We start from the raw sequence: 20,192 nt of genomic DNA, 5'->3' as shown, positions 1-20,192 counted from the left end.
GATGCCCACTCATGTTCTCAATAATATCTCTCCATACAAAGCTCTCTTTGGTGATCTTCCTAACTACATTAAGCTTCGTGTGTTTGGTTGCTTATGTTTCCCTTGGTTAAGACCCTATAATTCCAACAAGCTTCTTCCTCGATCTCGTCCATGTCTCTTTCTTGGTTACTCCTCTACTCAAAGTGCTTATCTATGTCTTGATCTCCCTTCCCGTCGTATGTTTGTTTCCCGTCACGTTCGATTTGATGAAAACACTTTTCCTTTTTCTTCTCGTGACTCCGTCATCCCTTCAATTCCTTCCCCCGACTCTACTGCATGGTCTGCTGTCACTCCAGCCGCCATCTCCATTCCTGCTCACATTGCCGAAGTGCCACCAGTTCCATCACACACCTCTTCTCAGCATGCTGCCACTCATACATCTTCGGAGGTCTCGGAGTTGTGTCTCTTCCCTGCACCATCACCATCTGCGACTGCTCACCCCCCATCCCCACATCATCTCATACCCACATCTATCATTCCTTTACCCCCACCACCACCACCAAATAATTTCAACCATCACCCCATGACCACCAGAGCCAAAAACAATATCTTTAAACCTAAACAACTTTGCACTGCCACCAAACACCCATTTCCTTCTCCCATTGAACCAACATGTGTTTCTCAGGCTATCAAAGATCCTCTTTGGCGTGCAGCAATGTCCGACGAGTTCAATGCGTTAATCCGCAATGGCACATGGGAGCTTGTTCCTCCTCAACCTTCATAGAATCTTATCGGGTGCAAATGGGTCTTCCACATCAAAAGACATTCTGATGGCAGCATTGATAGGTACAAAGCACGCCTTGTTGCTAAAGGCTTTCACCAATGTCCTGGCGTGGATTTCTTAGACACATTCAGTCCAGTTGTCAAACCAACCACCATCCGTATTGTTCTTCATTTGGCTCTCACTCATGGTTGGCCTCTTCGTCAATTAGACGTGAACAATGCCTTTTTGCATGGATCACTCTCTGAAGATGTTTACATGGTACAACCCCCCGGGTTCGGTGAATCTACTGTTCCAACACATATCTGTAAACTTCGCAAAGCTCTATATGGCCTCAAGCAGGCACCCCGATTATGGTACAAGGAGTTGAGCACCTTTTTGCTCAATCAAGGATTTGTCAATGCCATCTCAGATACCTCTCTCTTTATTTTTCGTCAGGATAATGATGTGATCTTCCGTCTAGTTTATGTTGATGATCTTGTTCTTACAGGAAATAATACCAGTCTCCTCTCTACATTCATTCAAGCCTTGGCAAATCGTTTTTCTGTCAAAGATTTGGGGAACCTTCATTATTTCCTTGGGGTTGAAGTGATACCCACCACCACGGGTTTGTTTCTTTCTCAACATAAATACATCCATGATCTTCTCGCTAAAGCTAAAATGGATGGTGCTAAGGATGTGACCACACCAATGGCTACCTCTACTCCTTTGATTCTCTCTGATGGCTCTCATCTCACTGATGCTACTACCTTTCGACAACTTGTTGGAGGTCTCCAATACCTCAGTCTCACCCGCCCTGACATCTCATTTACTGTCAACAAACTCTCACAGTTCATGCATCGACCAACTGAGTCTTATTGGTAGGCCTTGAAACGTCTCATCCGCTATCTAAAAGGCACTATTTTTCATGGCATTCTCTTCCGCCGCAGTGCCTCATCTCGTCTATATGCCTTCTCAGACGCTGACTGGGCTGGTGATCGTGATAACCGTAAGTCTACCACGGGTTATGTCATCTATTTGGGTGGCAACTTAATCTCTTGGAGCTCTCGCAAACAACGTTCTGTCGCTCGATCGTCCACGGAAGCAGAATACCGCGCCATAGCCTCTACTACTGCTGAACTAGCTTGGCTTCAATCCCTTCTCCATGAGCTTGGTGTCTCCTTAATGGATAAGCCAACCATTTCCTGCGACAATATTGGGGCAACTTTTTATAGTGTCAATCCTATTCTGTGCGGCCCGAGCACAGTGATAAGTGAGCAAGGGTCGATGTATCTCCATCGGCACCCGGATGTAGTGTTAAATGAGCAAGGGGGCCATAGAAACTTCTTTTCGAACGACTCCACTCAAAGTTGTCATATGCTCCTATCAACTTTACACAGGACACACAAAAGAAGTATTTTGATCCTATTAGACGGGGGATGGTGAAGAAGCTAGGACAGAAGGGTAGAGTTCAAGAGAGTAGAATGCGTTTAGGAACGTGGAATATAGGAACCTTAATGGGAAAATCTATGGAAGTAGTGGAAGTTATGGTAAGGAGAAGGATAAATATTATGTGTCTACAAGAAACTAAGTGGGTTGGTCTTAAGGCAAAAGATCTAGAAAACTCAGGGTTTAAGCTTTGGTATTCGGGCACAAATAGAATGAGAAACGGTGTTGGCATCATTGTGGACAAGACCTTGACACAAGATGTTGTAGATGTCAAGAGGGTAGGAGATAGAATCATGGCAATCAAGATTGTAATAGGACAAGAACTCATCAATGTGATTAGTGCGTACGCACCTCAAGTAGGGTTGGATACGAGTTCGAAGGAGAAATTTTGGGAAGACCTTGGAGACTTGGTGCAAGGAATTGCTTAGACGGAGAAGTAGGAGGAGATTTAAATGGACACGTAGGCAGGGAGACAGGCAACTATGGAGGTTTTCATGATGGCCATGGTTTTGGGGAGAGAAACGAGGATGGGGAAGCTATCTTGGATTTTGCAATGACATATGATCTCTTCTTAGCCAACACCTTCTTTAAGAAGAGAGAAGAACATGTGATCACCTACAAGAGTGGGTCGTCAAAAACACAAATATATTTTCTTCTAATGAGGAAAGGGGATAGTATAACTTGTAAGGATTGCAAAGTTATACCGGGGGAGAGCTTGGCTAATCAACATCGCTTGTTGGTGATGGATGTACATATCAAAAGAGTGAGAAAAAAGAACAAGACTTGGAAGTGCCCAAGGACTAGATGGTGGAATCTAAAAGGAGAAAAACAAGTCATTTTCAAAGAGCAAGTAATCACCCAGTGTGTGTGGGATAGAGAGGGGGAAGCTAGCCAAAGGTGGGATTCCATGGCTAGCTGTATCCGAAAAGTAGCAAAAAAGGTATTAGGAGAGTCCAAGGGCTTTGCTCCACACCAAAAGGAATCTTGGTGGTGGAATGAGGAGGTACAAACAAAGGTGAAGGCTAAGAAGGAATGTTGTAAAGCCTTATACAAGGATATGACTGATGAAAATGGTGAAAGGTATAGAAGAGCGAAGCAAGAGGCGAAGAAAGCTGTGAGAGAAGCGAAGTTAGCGGCTTATGACAATATGTATAAGCGACTAGATACCAAAGAAAGAGAGTTGGATATCTATAAACTAGCTAGAGTAAGGGAAAAGAAGACAAGGGACCTAAACCAAGTGAGGTGCATTAAGGATGACGATGGAAAGGTTCTTGCTATAGAGAACGCGGTCAAAGACAGATGGAGAGGTTATTTTCATAATCTTTTCAATGAAGGAAATGAAAGGAGTACTTCTTTAGGGGAGTTGAGTAACTCAGAAGAGTGTAGAAACTACTCCTTTTATCGTCGAATCAGGAAGGAAGAAGTGGTTATAGCTTTGAAGAAGATGAAGCATAGAAAAGCAGTGGGCCCAGACGATATACCGATTGAAGTGTGGAAAGCCTTGGGAGAGACGGGTATAACATGGCTCACTGACCTTTTCAATAGGATTTTGAAAACGAAGAAGATGCCAAACGAGTGGCGAAAGAGCACCTTGGTGCCTATTTACAAGAATAAGGGCGACGTACAAAATTGCATGAACTATAGGGGTATTAAGCTAATGAGTCATACAATGAAGCTCTGGGAGAGAGTCATTGAGCATAGATTGAGGCAAGAGACACGGGTTTCGGACAACCAATTCGGGTTCATGCCAGGGCGCTCAACCATGGAGGCAATCTATCTCTTACGAAGATTGATAGAAAGATATAGAGATGGGAAAAATGATTTACACATGGTCTTTATAGATTTGGAAAAAGTGTATGATAAGGTCCCAAGAGACATTCTTTGGAGGATTTTAGAGAATAAAGGAGTACGAGTAGCATATACTCAAGGCTCATCCTTAAGTCCTTACATTTTTGCGTTGGTAATGGATGAGTTAATAGGACATATTCAAGATGATATTCCTTGGTGTATGTTTTTCGCAGACGATATAGTGTTGATAGATGAAACTCAGGAAGGGGTAAATGCGAAGCTTAACCTTTGGAGAGAAGTGTTGGAATCTAAAGGTCTTCGCCTAAGCCGATCAAAGACAGAATATATGGAGTGTAAATTCAGTGCAAATGGAGGTCAAAATGAGTTAGGGGCGAGGATCGGAGATCAGGAAATACCAAAGAGCGACCGTTTTCGCTACCTAGGATCTATCTTGCAAAAGAACGGAGAATTAGATGGAGATCTCAACCATAGAATACAAGCTGGATGGATGAAGTGGAAGAGTGCATCCGGCGTGTTGTGTGATCGTCGTATGCCACTGAAGCTTAAGGGAAAATTTTATAGGACGGCAATAAGGTCGGCGATGTTGTATGGCACAGAATGTTGGGCGGTGAAGCATCAACACGTACACAAAATAGGTGTAGCGGAGATGAGGATGCTTCGTTGGATGTGTGGGCACATGAGAAAGGATAAGATTAGGAATGAGGATATCCGAGGTAAAGTAGGAGTAGCCAAAATTGAAGGAAAGCTGAGAGAAAATCGGTTACGGTGGTTTGGACATGTGCAAAGAAGGCCTACTGACGCTCCGGTTAGAAGATGAGACTACGGGACAGAGGTTCAGGGCCGAAAGGGTAGAGGAAGACCTAGGAAAACTTTGGAAGAGACTCTAAGAAAAGACTTAGAGTACTTGGATTTAACGGAGGACATGACACATGATCGAGCACAATGGCGTTCTAAGATTCATATAGCCGACCCCACTCAGTGACTTGGATTTTTCAAGTCTCCAATTGAGAAGTTTTCCCCACTCGGGAAATTAAGGGAACACTACCTCAACCTACATGCTCCACTCACAAAGCTTCAACAAAAGAAAAATTCAAAAAACTTAGTGAAGAAGACTTTGGTGTATTTAACACAATACGTTAAAATGAAACAAAGCTTATTTATTGATATCTCCAATAAGTTACAAATATGTACATATACATGAGTCAAAATAAACAAACAAGAGGGAGCCTTCACAAAGGTTGCTTAAGAGAAGTCTCAGCAGTCGGTAGAGCCCCATAAAGAGAAGGCACCGGAGGGGGATCATTCGAAGCCTTAGTACTGGACAGCACCCTAGAAGGAGGAGGCATCAGAGGTTGATCATTTGGAGCTTCATTACGCGGTACAGCTCCAGAACACAAAGGCAATAAATGCCTTTGAAACAAACCCACAAACCTCTGATGATCATGTAAAATCTGACCATCAGATTCCTTCATCTGGTCAAGCTTCCTCTTCATGTTTGTAGCATAGTCATGTGCGAGCCGGTGCAACTGTTTATTCTCATGCTTGAGCCCTCTAATCTCCTGTTTGAGACTCATCACTTCAGCCGCCAATGATTCAACTTGGCGGGTTCGAGCAAATAGGCGTTGGGCCATATTAGACACAGAACCTGCACACTGAACACGGAGAGCCAGAGAATCCTTAACAGCCAACTCATCAGACCGTTTGGAAAGTAGTCTGTTATCTTTGGGAGTGAAAAGGTTCCTGGCCACCACCCCAGCGATCATATCATTCTTCATCACGGAATCCCCAACGGTAAGATGACCAGTAGGGGATAAGAAGGATGGGCGCCATATGTTGTCTGGAGAAGGCGTGGCTGCCTCTTCAACAAGGTTCAAGTCAAAACGACGGTCGGAGGGGCCAGACATTTTCAAAGGTGTTGAAGAGAGAAAAGGTCGGACAAATCAAGATCTTAGAAATGTAAGAAGGGAGCTTCTACTGGTGGAGATTCAAGTGTGCTTTGGAACTTAATACCAGCCTCTATAAAAATCTGCACTCGATGGAGCTTCAGAAATCAAAGAGGCGCCTGCTCAGAAATCGAAAAGGGTTTGCTTTCTCAAAAGTTGGGCTGCTCAGAGACCACGAGGGCCGATCTCAGGAATCGAAGAGGCGTTTGCTTTCCCAAAGGCTGGGCTGCTCAAAGACCACGAAGGTCGATCGCAGAAATCGAAGAGGCGTTGCTTTCTCAAAAGCTGGGCTGCTTAGAGACCACGAGGGCCGATCTCAGAAATCGAAGAGGCACCTGCTTTTTCAACCTTGTCAGCACCTGTCACATGCACACTCAACTTTGCGAAAATTACGGGCATTCTGTCGAAGATTTCTGGTGAAGTAGAAAGCACGTGAATGTTACTGTTCAATCATCCACTTTCCACACGCAACATTAGCTCACGGGTACCACAGATAACTTTGCCAAAAATCTCTGACAAAGTTTAGACACGTGAAGCTTGCAGCTCCCATTACATCGCTATGACCAAGAAGGGTAAAAGAATAGCAAAGAAACAGCACTAACAAAGTTTAGACACATAAATTTTGAAGGTCTAGCTACCATATTATTACCCACAAGGGTAAAGGAACAGGACCACTGCTGGATAATTGGAAAGTCCCTGTGTGTCAACCTCTGTGCTCTGTGGCAAGGTAGACTAGCAAACAGGCCTAACCTTTACTCACATTCGAGAATACATTCCCAACAAGATTGCTTGCTTCAAGATCGCAGAGGCACCGTCCTCCGAATCCCGAGAGCCAGACTCCCAACATGATTACTTTCTCAAAAAGCGACGAGACACCGCTCTCCGAATCTCGAGAGCCAGACTCCTAGCAGGATTGCTTTCTCAAAAATCGAAGAGGCACCGTTCTCCGAATCTCGAGAGACAAATCCCCAACAGGATTGCTTGTTCGAAAACCGAAGAGGCACCGCTTTCTCAACTTCGAGAGCCCCTTAGATAAAGCTTGTCTGTAATCCTCACACCGCTTTCTCAACTTCGATAGCCAGATCTTCTTGGATAAAGCCACACGTAACATCAGCTTTCCAGATACCACATACCACTTTTTCAAAGTGCTCTGACATAGTTAAAACACGTGAAGCTGGCAGCTCCCACTGCCGTGCTATGACCAAGCAGGGTAAAGGAATAGCATTACTCCTTGTTGTTAGGGAGACTCCTATATATGTCGACCTCCATCCTCAACGGACAGGCAGACCTGCAAAAATGCTCAACCCTTCCTCATATCTGAGAGGGCACTCCCAACGAAGCCTCTCGAAATACTCAGCTTTCTTTCCCCCCGAGAATACCTCTGCAAACAAGCTACATCAGAGCAAGAATATCTCATATCATCAGGGTTAAAAGCAAGAGTATCCCATATCATGCTTTATCCCTGTCTTTTCCTTTGGCCTTGTTCTTACCTGCAAGACAAGGAGAAAGTGAGTAATCAGTCAGCACTTGGAATCAAGCTTCCAGTTCGGAACTGACTGCCTGGAACCCCTTACTTGATTACTTACCTGGCATTGCTCTCGAGTACTCATCTTCAACATCTTATGCTCCCCGAGAAGATACCACATCTGCCTGAGGAACAAATAGGGCAAGTGAGAAGTATACAAGGAAGCATGTGGAGACAAGCGCAACAGAACATGTGCCGATACATCCACTACTTTGTTAACAGCAAAAGTATCCCATATCAGCAGAGTCGAACGTACTCTAGATTTGATGGACTTGTTTTGACCCTCAAATTCTTCAGTCGGCCTTATACTCTGGCGGAAACCAGAAAACCCTCCAGCCCAGTTCAAGAATAAGCCTGTGGAAAGTTACTTCTTCAAAAGCAAAAGTATCTCATATCACCTTTTCTCCTTTTCTTCTCTTTATCCTTCATGCTGCCTGCAAGATAAGGAGAAGGATAACAATCAGCCGGAACTCGAAATCAAACTTCTGATCTGGGACTGATTGCTTGGAGCTCTGATTGCTTACCTTGTCTATCACCTCTTTCAGCAGATCCCCTAGCTCGGCGACTTGGGGGACTCCTACTACATGGTTTGTATCGCGCTTGATTAAGCCTGAAACTACAAGTAAGCGTCAATTGAAATTGATACATTACCTTGTGCATCTTCACCAGTTAAAGATACCACCCTTGGAGGGAGGAAGAGTACTTCCAAAGAAGATGCCACATCTACCTATGAGACAGATAAGGCAAGTGAAGACGATACCACACTTCGGTACTTAAAAGTTTCGGGATTACGAGATCATTCTCCCACAATATTTCCTAATGTCATTTGTACTAAATCATTCACTTGTACTCACTAAAGGAGAGCTTGAACCTATGTACTGTGTAAACCCTTCACAATTAATGAGAACTCCTTTACTCCGTGGACGTAGCCAATCTGGGTGAACCACGTACATCTTGTGTTTGCTTCCTGTCTCTATCCATTTACATACTTATGCACACTAATGACCGGAGCAATCTAGCGAAGATCACAAACTTAATATTTAAGATGATATTCTTTGGTGTATGCTTTTCGTAAACGATATAGTGTTGATAGATGAAACGCAGGAAGGGGTAAACGCGAAGCTTAACCTTTGGAGAGAAGTGTTGGAATCTAAAGGTCTTCGCCTAAGCCGATCAAAGACAGAATACATGGAGTGCAAGTTCAGTGCAAACGGAGGCCAAAATGAGTTAGGGGTGAGGATCAGAGATCAGGAAATACCAAAGAGCGATCGTTTTCGCTACCTAGGATCTATCTTGCAAAAGAACGGAGAATTTGATGGAGATCTCACCCATATAATACAAGCTGGATGGATGAAGTGGAAGAGTGCATCTGGCGTATTGTGTGACCGTCGTAGGCCACTGAAGCTCAAGGGAAAATTTTATAGGACGGCAATAAGGCCGGCGATGCTGTATGGCATAAAATGTTGGGCGGTGAAGCATCAACACGTAAGTGTAGTGGAGATGAGGATGCTTCGTTGGATGTGTGGGCACACGAGAAAGGATAAGATTAGGAATGAGGATATCCGAGGTAAAGTAAGAGTAGTCGAAATTGAAGGAAAGAGGAGAGAAACTCGGTTACGGTGGTTTGGACATGTGCAAAGAAGGCCTACTGACGCTCCGGTTCGAAGATGTGACTACGGGACAGAGGTTTAGGACCGAAGGGGTAGAGGAAGAACTAGGAAAACTTTGGAAGAGACCCTAAGAAAAGACTTAGAGTACTTGGATTTGACGGAGGACATGACACAAAACCGAGCGCAATGGCGTTCTAGGATTCATATAGCCGACCCCACTTAGTGGGAAAAGGCTTTGTTGTTGTTGTGTGTGGAGGGGATGAGATTTAAATGTGTGCCTCTCATGATTTGCATAAACATAACTTGGATATGAAAGTATAAGATAGCATGAATCATATGTTATTTTCTTATTTGGATACATTATGTGAATTATTGCTTCTTTAGAAAAGATTAAGGAAGTTGAGTTCATCATGGGATTTAAGTTTTAACAATACAACTTCTTAAAATTGAGTAAATGCTCACATTTGATAGAACTTTGAAGATGGATTTTCAGGTTCAAATTTTGGTTGTGTATTGGTACTGTGGAGTTTTTACTTTTATTTTATTTGGATGTATGGTTGGGAATGAGATATCTGAAAATTTTGGAGAAAAATTAGCGGCTATTGTTTACTTGCAAAGTCAGTAACTTTCTTTTAGCTTTTGCAGTACGTTTGGGAGCAAGCTAAAATTGATATCATTGAGCACGAGACAAGAATAAGCCTCCATTTCCATCTCATAAAAGCAACAAAAGAAAATTAAACAAGCATTTTCATACAACTGGAGGCTGTAAGTTGTTTATGTTTTTCCAGTTATAACTTATTTGATAATATTTTGTTTTTCTGGTGAATTGTCATAATTATTTGAATTATGTTTCTTACCATAGTAACTAAATAATTTAAAAAATCTAAACAGGTATTAGTATGCAGTTTGTTGAATCTGAGTGATATTTATATATGCCCTCATTTTATCTGAAAAACGGCTTTTATGCTTGGTGACAATGTGTTTTTCAGTTTGTTGCAGCCAATGTCAAATTCTATCTAATTGGGGAAAAGGTCCAACAGATTTCCACTGGATCCATCTAGCGCATTATAAGGCTTTCAAAATTTATGTAAGTTTTTCTTTTGTTTGTTCCTTTAAGTTTGCGTATATGATTTTTTGCATTTAAAAGAGTTAAAATCAAAGTTTTTTTTTTTTTTTTTTTTTTACTTTTCTGGGTTTTTCTTTTTAGTGATTTTTTTTTATGAGAATGCAGGTTTTGGATTTAGCATTTGATTTTCTTTAATGGGATTTTGAATTTATTGTGTGGAAATTGGGTTTCATCTAAATCTGAAAAATCCGAATGTTTAGGGTTTTTGTTTGCTGATTATTGTTTGTTTTATCTGTATTTTTTTAGTTATATTTAGGGGTGGTTTGGGAGTGAGGTGCTTAAAAAAAAAGCACCCATGAAAAAAAACTACGAGGGTTTTAGGTGTTTGGTAAACTGAAAAAAAAGGGCTTATTTTGGAAGCTGCTGTGAGAATTAGCTAAAATCAAAGGAAAAAGTTGAAGCTGCTATTTGCAGCTTTTAAAACTGGTTTTTTTTCAAAGCACACGGAGCTACAGTGCTCCTTTAATGAAAAGACCCACTATCAGACTGTTTTTTTTTCCAAAAGCACTTTTACAAAAAAGTTTACCAAACACTGCTGATTTATTTCACAGCCGCTTATTCTCACAGCAGCTTTTTTTTCAAAGCACAGCAATACCAAACCAGCCCTTAATTTATGTTTATATTGGGAGGTATCCTTAAGGTTTAATACAATAGATGAGTGGGTAAGGTTTTTCAACTTTTAAATTGTTTTGTTATCAACCTGCAGCACCCATGCTCACAAAGTCCTAAACTAATCCTATTAAATTAAGGAGTTGGCAGACCACTTACAAAATGATGGACTCAATGAATAAAAAAAAAACCTGGTCCATTTCCCACTGTCCTAACCCGTCTCCCCTTACCATTTTCTGCCGTCCATTAGGTCCTGTAGCAGAATTAAATTTTTGTTTTGAAGTCTATGCCATTTCGGAAATTTGGGATTGATTTTGAGCACGTTATTAAGATTATTAATCACACTTTTTCATGGTAATTTAGATGAAAAAAAAATGCTGAATTTGGGAGCATGGGGGAGTGGGAATGCAGAGATAGAATTATGGGTTGAGTAATGATGCTGAATATGGGGTTATGGAAGAGTGGAAATTAAAGAGATAGAGTGAGGGAGGAATGGGGTTGGTTGGGAATTGCAGAGAGAGTGAGGGAGGGATGAGGTTGGTTTTGAAAGATTTGCTCCACCTAAGATTGTTCCTGTAAGATTTCGACAGCTTTCTCTCTAAAATTTGTACCCTTTTCTGGCGTTTGTAGGGTTTAGGTTTCATCAGATGGCATTTGTAATGTTTCTGAACCGTCGACTTTTTTATTCTTTGTAGGTGAAATTGAAGGTCAGTAGTTCTCTTAAATTGATGAGGGGGCTACAATTCGTACAAGGGAAATGCATTGAGTACAAGAAGTATATGCATGAAAATATCAAAATGCATGTCTTTTTATCCTATTGATCTTAAATTTAGTCCTCTCTATATTCATATCTTGAATTATTCATGTCTAAAGTTTTGTACATCTTCTGTTTTGGGTTTTTTCCTATTTTAGACCAAATAAAAAAATTATTATGAAGTCTGGATGGTCATTTAGAATTTTGGTGATATTGAGAGTTGATGAAGTAGGTGATGCAGGAGGGGGGGGGGACGGAGAAGGTGAAGGTACTGATGGAGAAGGTTATGATATTGGTGAATTTAAGCCTGAAGGCACTATCGAATGTTTTCAAAAAGTCTGAAGGCACTATTATTTTGCTAATTTGCACCACTGATATATAATAATTTTCATCAGAAGCAATATGTCGAACTACTGCTGCTTCATTAGAATTAGCAGTTAAAACAATCGAGTTTATTTAATTATGATTTTCCTTATTAATTTGACCATGAAAATTGTCAATTATTTTCTAAATATTGGATGCTTTAATTCCTAAGTTGAGCAGTTTGTGTTACCCCTGTTAGTCATTTTCATGCTCATTATTTAATTGTGGACATTACACTAAATGTGTTCAGTCGGTTTCACAATTTCTGATAAGTTCATGCCCATTGAGCGCATCAACTTATTATATATATATATATATATATATGTATATGATATATGTGACTGCTTGAATTAGGATTTATCGAATGAAGGCAGCAGCAAGGGAATTTGAGCCTTGGCCTGTAGAGATACCATTTTGCAAGGAAGCTAGGTACCTTTCTAAACTTATTGGATGTGAAGATTTGAATGATCAAATTTGTGATTAATGTAATGGGATTTTATTAAATTTTTCATGATTTTATAGAATTTTTGGTTTAAATTTGTGGGTTTTTTTCATTTAAATTGTGGGTTTTGGAGAATTCTTAGTCAAATTTATTGATTCTTTTGATGCGAATTTATGTGAGATTATTCAACTGCAATGTCAAATAGGTGGGCAAGTTCATATGTTTTCCAATGTTGAAGTCTATGCCATTTCGGAAATTTGGGATTGATTTTGAGCACGTTATTAAGATTATTAATCACACTTTTTCATGGTAATTTAGATGAAAAAAAAAATGCTGAATTTGGGAGCATGGGGGAGTGGGAATGCAGAGATAGAATTATGGGTTGAGTAATGATGCTGAATATGGGGTTATGGAAGAGTGGAAATTAAAGAGATAGAGTGAGGGAGGAATGGGGTTGGTTGGGAATTGCAGAGAGAGTGAGGGAGGGATGAGGTTGGTTTTGAAAGATTTGCTCCACCTAAGATTGTTCCTGTAAGATTTCGACAGCTTTCTCTCTAAAATTTGTACCCTTTTCTGGCGTTTGTAGGGTTTAGGTTTCATCAGATGGCATTTGTAATGTTTCTGAACCGTCGACTTTTTTATTCTTTGTAGGTGAAATTGAAGGTCAGTAGTTCTCTTAAATTGATGAGGGGGCTACAATTCGTACAAGGGAAATGCATTGAGTACAAGAAGTATATGCATGAAAATATCAAAATGCATGTCTTTTTATCCTATTGATCTTAAATTTAGTCCTCTCTATATTCATATCTTGAATTATTCATGTCTAAAGTTTTGTACATCTTCTGTTTTGGGTTTTTTCCTATTTTAGACCAAATAAAAAAATTATTATGAAGTCTGGATGGTCATTTAGAATTTTGGTGATATTGAGAGTTGATGAAGTAGGTGATGCAGGAGGGGGGGGGGACGGAGAAGGTGAAGGTACTGATGGAGAAGGTTATGATATTGGTGAATTTAAGCCTGAAGGCACTATCGAATGTTTTCAAAAAGTCTGAAGGCACTATTATTTTGCTAATTTGCACCACTGATATATAATAATTTTCATCAGAAGCAATATGTCGAACTACTGCTGCTTCATTAGAATTAGCAGTTAAAACAATCGAGTTTATTTAATTATGATTTTCCTTATTAATTTGACCATGAAAATTGTCAAACCAATGCATGTGAAATAGATGCAATCATCAACCTTATTTTCAATGAAACCAATTTATGTTACCTTTTGATCGAACTTCATAAACAATTGTCTTAATGCTTGTTTCAGCCCAGATATCGGTTTGCTTAATTTGCAAAGCAAATGACCTTTTCCTTCTTCTACAAAACCAAGAGGCTACTCCATGTAAATATCCTCTTCAAGATCACCATTGAGGAAAGTGGTTTTAACGTCCATTTGATGAAGTTCTAGGTTGAAGTGTGCCACCAATGCCAAGATTATACGAAGATAATCTTTTGATGAAACAGGTGAGAATGTTTCGTTGTAATCCACTCCTTCCCTTTGGTTGAAACCCTTCGCTAGGCTTGGCAATTCCTGACATGACCCGATAACCCAACACGACATGACACGAAATTAACAGGTGTTTGGGTCGACACGCTAACGAATCGGATCATTATCAGGTAACCCGATAAGCACTTGTTAAGACAACGAGTTAGTTCAGGTATACACGTGGGTAACACGATACATGATAAGCAAAATATTAATTTTATAATTTTATAACCCTAAAAAAATACTATAATAATTATATATATATTAATTTAACAATTTTATACCCCTAAAAACTATAATAATTATATATATATATAATTAAATTTAAAAAATTGGTGACCATTGGATCGGTTGAGATTTAATCTCAGCCGTCCATGTTGCATTAGGTTGGAGACTATCATTCTCTTCTTTCTCATTCACTCTGATCTCTCCAGTCCAGACTTACTCCCGCGCCGTCTCTTTAATTCGCATCTCTTTCGCATCCTCCTCCATTCACTTCCTTCAACTTGACTTTGGCAGCCACAAGAAAACCACACACATGCAAGCACACGCTAAAGGTATGAATTTTGTATTTTTGGGTATTCTGTGTTTTTTTTCAAAAACTAGTGATTTGGGGTTTTCGTTAAAATTAATACTAATGCCTGGGGATTTTCTGGGTTTGCGGTTTCTGGAGTTTTCTAATTTTGGAGATTCTGGAGTTTCTGGGTTGGGGCATGTTTGCAAACATTAAAAAAAACCCAATGATCGAACAAGCGTGCTTCGCGTTGGCTTTGCAAGCTTGAAAATCACAAAAGGACGAGGCAGAAATAGAATCAAGCATTAGAATTCGGGAGTATAGATGTAGTTATGTAAATTAACTTTATTATGTCATGCTATTTAGTCGTATTGTAAGTCGTAAGGTGAGATTCATTACTTAATGTCATATATATATTGGGGATATGTTATCAGGGGATTGGGGAGGTTATATATTATATATATATTTGGGATATGTTATCAGGGGATTGGGGAGGTTAGAATTCAGGTGGCCTATGAGGTAGGCAACGACATAGTAGTGATGCCCCACCTTTTGCTGTAGTAGATGCAATGTCTTAATTATTTGTATGGAATTATTTGTCCCAAGTATTGGCAATTGGCAGGCAGGTCTTTTTATTTTTTTTATTTTTTTTATTTTTTTTTATTTTGAACGCCGCAAGTTCATTTGTATGATTGTATCTATGTTTCACAACCTTGAAAACAAAAACTCTTTCATTTTGCATATCCTTGCACATTTAATATTTTGTAATAGACTAGTAGTGTATGGATGCTTTTTTATTAGGCTCTTATTTTCGAGTGTAGATGTAGTACTTAACAACAAATGTGTTTTAATATTTTGAAGTAATATTTATGTAGCAATGTGTGGTATGTGCAAATTTAAGAATTTTTTTTTCTTAACGGGTCATAACCACTTTACCCGTTGGGTAAAGTGACTCGACCTGTTAAGGACCCACGACACGACCCGTTAAGATAACATGTGTTACACGAAAACGACACGAACATGACAGACACGACCCGTTTGCCAGACCTACCCTTCACCAACAATCTTGCTTTAAACCTTTCAACTTTGCCCTTCGAGTCCCTCTTCGTCTTATACACCCATTTGCATCTAATGGGTCTCATTGAATCTGTTTTCTCCACCAATGACCACACTTGATTAATTTGCATGGACTTAATTTCCTCCTCCATTGCATGCTTCTAAGACTGAAAATTCTCACCGTTCCTTGCTTCCATACAGGTTGCTGGATTAACCAACATTCCTTCATCATACTCCACTTCAATCAAGTAGGTCACATAATCATTAGAGATCGCTGACCTTCGAACCCTTTGCGATGCTCTTCTCAGTATTTCATTTATTACTGGGTTTTTCCTAGCAACTTCCTCGATAACAGGTTCATGCATTGGAGCATTTGCAAGATCATTGATTATACTACCAATTTCAGGAATAGGTGGCACTACCTCAGGTTCGAACATAATGGTTTGCATGGCATTTGACCCTTGTTGATTATCTCCTCCATGAAAGTCAGTGGGATCCTTATGTTCTTAGAAAATAAAGCCATTTGAATATCCTCCATCATGACTGACTTCTTCTTCAATAAACTTCGCATTATTGGTTTCAAAAACTCTAATGTGCAAGTTTGGAGCATAAAACTTGTAACCCTTAGATTTTTTAGGAAAACCAATAAAATGACAGCTTAACAGCTTACGGTTCTTGAGTCACGTTTCTTTTCTTGTGGATTATACATCCTAGCCTCTGCCTTGCACCCCCAAACATGAAGATGATTGAGACTAGGTTTCCTCGAGGTCCAAATCTCAAATGGAGTTTTATTCACAGCTTTGCTCAAGACTTGGTTCAATACATAATTTGCCATCTTCAAGGCTTCTCCCCAAAGAAAATGAGGGAGAGTTGTGCGGCTCATCATACTTCTCACCATCTTTTTCAGCGTTCTATTCCTTCTTTCCGCGACACCGTTTTACTCTAGTGTCCCAGGTGTGGTATACTGAGCTTGAATACCACATTCTTCAAGATATAAAGCCAATGGTCCCTTCTGTTGCCCAGCCTCTGTAAACCTACCAAAGTATTTCCCTCCTTTATCCGATCTCAAAACCTTTATTGTAGTGTCCAATTGGTTTTCAACTTTGTTTTTAAAAATTTAAAACAATTTGGAACTTGTGATTTTTTTGAAATTAAAAAGAATATCCATTTCTTGAAAAATCACTATAAATGTTACAAAATACACATTTCCACATATTGCTTTTGTGGGAAAAGGACCACAGATGTCGGAATGCATCACTTCCAACAATTTTAGACTCCTTGTTTAATTCTTCTTTTTAACTTTTGTCAACTTCCCTTTGCGACAATCCACACAATCATGTAGGTTGGTGAAATTTAAATCAGGCAAAATATTTTCTTTCACCAAACGTTGCAATCTTGTTTTAGATATATGACCTAATCTTCTATTCCAAAGCATGGAAGAAAGGTCATTTAATAATGGTCTTTTAACTTGCAGTGAAGAATCAATATTATAACAATTTAAATCATTCATGATGGTGCAATCCATTTTCCAAAATCATTGTCTAAAAGACAAACACCAAGCAAATAATTCAAATCATTCTTCATAAATAACCTTATGCTTTCATCGTCTTTGATGAAAGCAAAACCATTCCTTACAAGTTTTGAAGCAGAAACTAAAGACCTAGTTAACGATGGAACATAAGAACATAAAAAAGTTCTAAAACAAAGCCAGAAGATAGTCTAAGCTTGAGGTTGCCTATTGCTTCCACAACTACTTTATTTCCATTACCAACATGCACTTCGAAAACTTCATTACTTGTTGACACTCTTCTTGAAAAGCCCTGCAAGGAATTGGTAATATGTACCGAGTTGCTAGTGTCAAACTGCCAAGTATTTGGAGGAGCCTCAACAAGTAAAGTTTGAAAACAAACAAAAACATTGATAGTTTTATTACCTTTCTTCACTGCCCATTTCTTTCTTTTCTCACAGTCCCTTATCAAATGTGCCAATTGTTTGCAAAAATAACACCTCATGTTTTCCAAGTGCACCTTATAGTTTTGAGTTCCTCTAGAGGAGGAAGCAATATTGGCAGCAACATTAAAGGTAGTACAGGGCTTAGTTTGCTTACCAATGTTCACTATAGGCCGTTTCGCAGCATTGAAGTTGACCAAATTCACAGTCCCAGATTTGGTCTTGCTCAGCCTATTCTTGTCTTGCACACAAAAGGAGATCATCTCCTCAAGGGTCCACTTCTCCTTTTATGTGTTGTATGATATCTTAAGTTGTTCAAATGACTCAGGTAGTGATGAGAGTGCCATATGGACAACAAAAGAATCATCGAGTGGCATCTCGAGATCCCATCGAATTTCAAAATGTGCTTACGAACACTAGTTTTTCTATTGAACTTGAGTGATGTCAGAGTGGTCATCAAGTTGCCCATTTTAGCATTCTCAGAAACCTTAAACTTTGCATCCACAACCTCCAGGAAGTCTTTCGCCTTCTCGCACACTGGGATCCCACCTCTGACTGTCTTAGTGATTGACCTCTTCATCACCATGAGAGCCATCTTGTTGGATTTCTCCTACCTTTTACCCTTCATCATTAGCTCATTGGTGCTATTTTCAGTCACAGCAGGTGGTTGGTCTTCCCTCAATGCAAGATCGTAATCCACCAGTCCTAGCACGATCTCAACATCTTGCTTACTTGAAATTCCCTCCATTCAAGGGCTCAATGGAGGAGAAACTTTGAGCATTCGAATTCACTAAAGAAGCCACGAAAACAATCAAATAACTTCATTGAAAAAATAATCAATCATAGATACATGTAACACCTTTGGGCAAGATACATGACTGCATTTTATGCATATGGTCTGATCATGCATCCTTATTGTATAGCCTTCTTAATTAGGGTTCAAGTTACAACTAAAATTCTAATCTGTGGATGAGAAAATAGTTGGCTCAAAGACTAACTAAAAACCTATACATTCATTAATAAAACCAACCAGTTAACTTAGTACCCTTTGGAGTATAGTGTTTATCATGTCATGTATTACGAATCACTCTCCATGCAACCTCCTTAATAAACAAAATTTCATTAAAAAGCCACTTTGGTGTAGATTTTACAAACATTTGTTTTAATGGTTTATCAACATGATTTCCTTTAAATGACAATGAAGTTGGATTTCATATCAATTTGTATCAACTTTGCTCCTGAAGAAGCACACTCATGAAAACACGACATTAGTCATCACAATAAACAAATAGTACATAATGCATCTATGAAGAGCTAAGACTTGCTCTGATACCAAATGTTGGAATTTTATTAGTTTAGCTTCACATAGATTACAATATTAACTAGAAGCAAAGTGTAAATCAAACTTGAAAAAGCCATTGTAACTGAGTTCGCAGAGGTAAGTCTTCTACTCAATGGGGACCTTATGTTCTCACTAGAATAGGGCTAGTTGCGCATTTCCCCTTGAGCAGGGATTGAACCTTTATAGACGTGCAACCTCAACCATTTCCTCCTATCATGAAAACGGTTTGATTAAACCCCACGTCCATTTGATTTCAAACGTGTGATATCCACTCTCTACCATGTTTATCCTTATTGTATAACTTTAAAGAAAATAATATTTATTCATATATTAACTCTAACTGATTTTAGCTTCCACTAAACTTAAACCCTGATGTGATAAGTTTAGAGTCCAATAGGGTTCCAACATATTACAACAATTTATCAAATAAAATAAACCAAATACGTACGATAAAATAGTTGTCTTTTGTAGGTAGAGAATGCTCTTCTTCAATCCTTGATTAGAACAAGATTTTAGGTTGAGGCGTGTAAATTTGTTGTCTTTAAGAGTAGATTTTGCCCCTCTAAGACAATGTCTTGATGTAGCAGGTTGTGGTGCCCTACTTTCTAGGATACAACAACCTATAATCCTTGTAAGCGTACACTCGCAATACTGGGATCGAGTGAACAACTTGATTCTTCCATTGGTACAAAACAATTGAATGACATATCAACATTTGAAAGAATGAGGGATCCATAGACGAGAGAGGAGATAATTGGAGGGAGAGTTTTTCTGAGAGTGGTTCAAAGGAGAGAATCACTCGATCAACTCTTACGGAATGGCTTATATTTTGGAGATCTAAGGATAATGATTCACTTCAAAATAATGACTAACACTTACAAAGGAAATAATTGATATCAAATTAAGATGCCAATGAATGCACAAGCAAAAAGGCTACTATAGCTATATATATATATATATATATATATATATGGCTGTTATAGAAACGGTACTCAAGAAGTAATAGATGCCAACCAATTAAGTGATAATATTAACGACCATAATTACTTTGTATTTTGAAATACCATAAAAATTCCAACGACCCCCCCCCCCCAACATACTTCAAAATACAAATCGAATCACCATAACGGAACTTGAAAAACAAAAGTTTAAAGAGGACAAGGAAGTACCAATAGAAAGTGAGAATCCAACACATCAAAACTAGTGTTTTTAGGACTATGAACTAGCCTTAGGACGAGCTAGGCATAGCTCACAGAAATTTGGTGAAAATGAAATTTTCTATGAACCAAAATTTCTTTGTGTGAATCATAGGACTAACCACCCACATTGAATCCTTGGAATCGAGCCTGTTCGAGCAGGTTGGCGCAAATAGGCCATGCGCCCACTTGGATATTCATGAGTGCTTTAGAGAACCTACCTAAGTT

General features: G+C 39.3%; 2 long non-coding RNA genes across 4 annotated transcripts; one reads left to right on the top strand and one right to left on the bottom strand.

The window, feature by feature from the left end:
• Positions 1-9,328: 9,328 nt before the first annotated feature.
• Positions 9,329-13,559, top strand: LOC126608404 (uncharacterized). 3 transcript variants are annotated; one of them, XR_007617857.1, is made up of 4 exons: positions 9,329-9,840; positions 10,065-10,162; positions 11,506-11,585; positions 12,282-12,598. It is a non-coding gene; the product is annotated as an uncharacterized LOC126608404 (long non-coding RNA). The 3 variants fall into 3 exon arrangements; XR_007617856.1 differs by lacking the exons at positions 11,506-11,585; positions 12,282-12,598 and adding an exon at positions 13,021-13,559; XR_007617855.1 differs by lacking the exon at positions 12,282-12,598 and having other exon boundaries at positions 11,506-11,667.
• Positions 13,560-17,040: 3,481 nt separating this feature from the next.
• On the bottom strand, positions 17,041-17,807 carry LOC126608408 (uncharacterized). Its single transcript, XR_007617862.1, has 2 exons — positions 17,410-17,807; positions 17,041-17,296 (listed from the first exon to the last, which is right to left on the bottom strand). It is a non-coding gene; the product is annotated as an uncharacterized LOC126608408 (long non-coding RNA).
• Positions 17,808-20,192: the final 2,385 nt, after the last annotated feature.

Source organism: Malus sylvestris, chromosome 16, assembly GCF_916048215.2.
Source record: "Malus sylvestris chromosome 16, drMalSylv7.2, whole genome shotgun sequence".
Classification (NCBI taxonomy): domain Eukaryota; kingdom Viridiplantae; phylum Streptophyta; class Magnoliopsida; order Rosales; family Rosaceae; genus Malus; species Malus sylvestris.
This window is presented reverse-complemented; position numbering and strand designations above follow the sequence as displayed.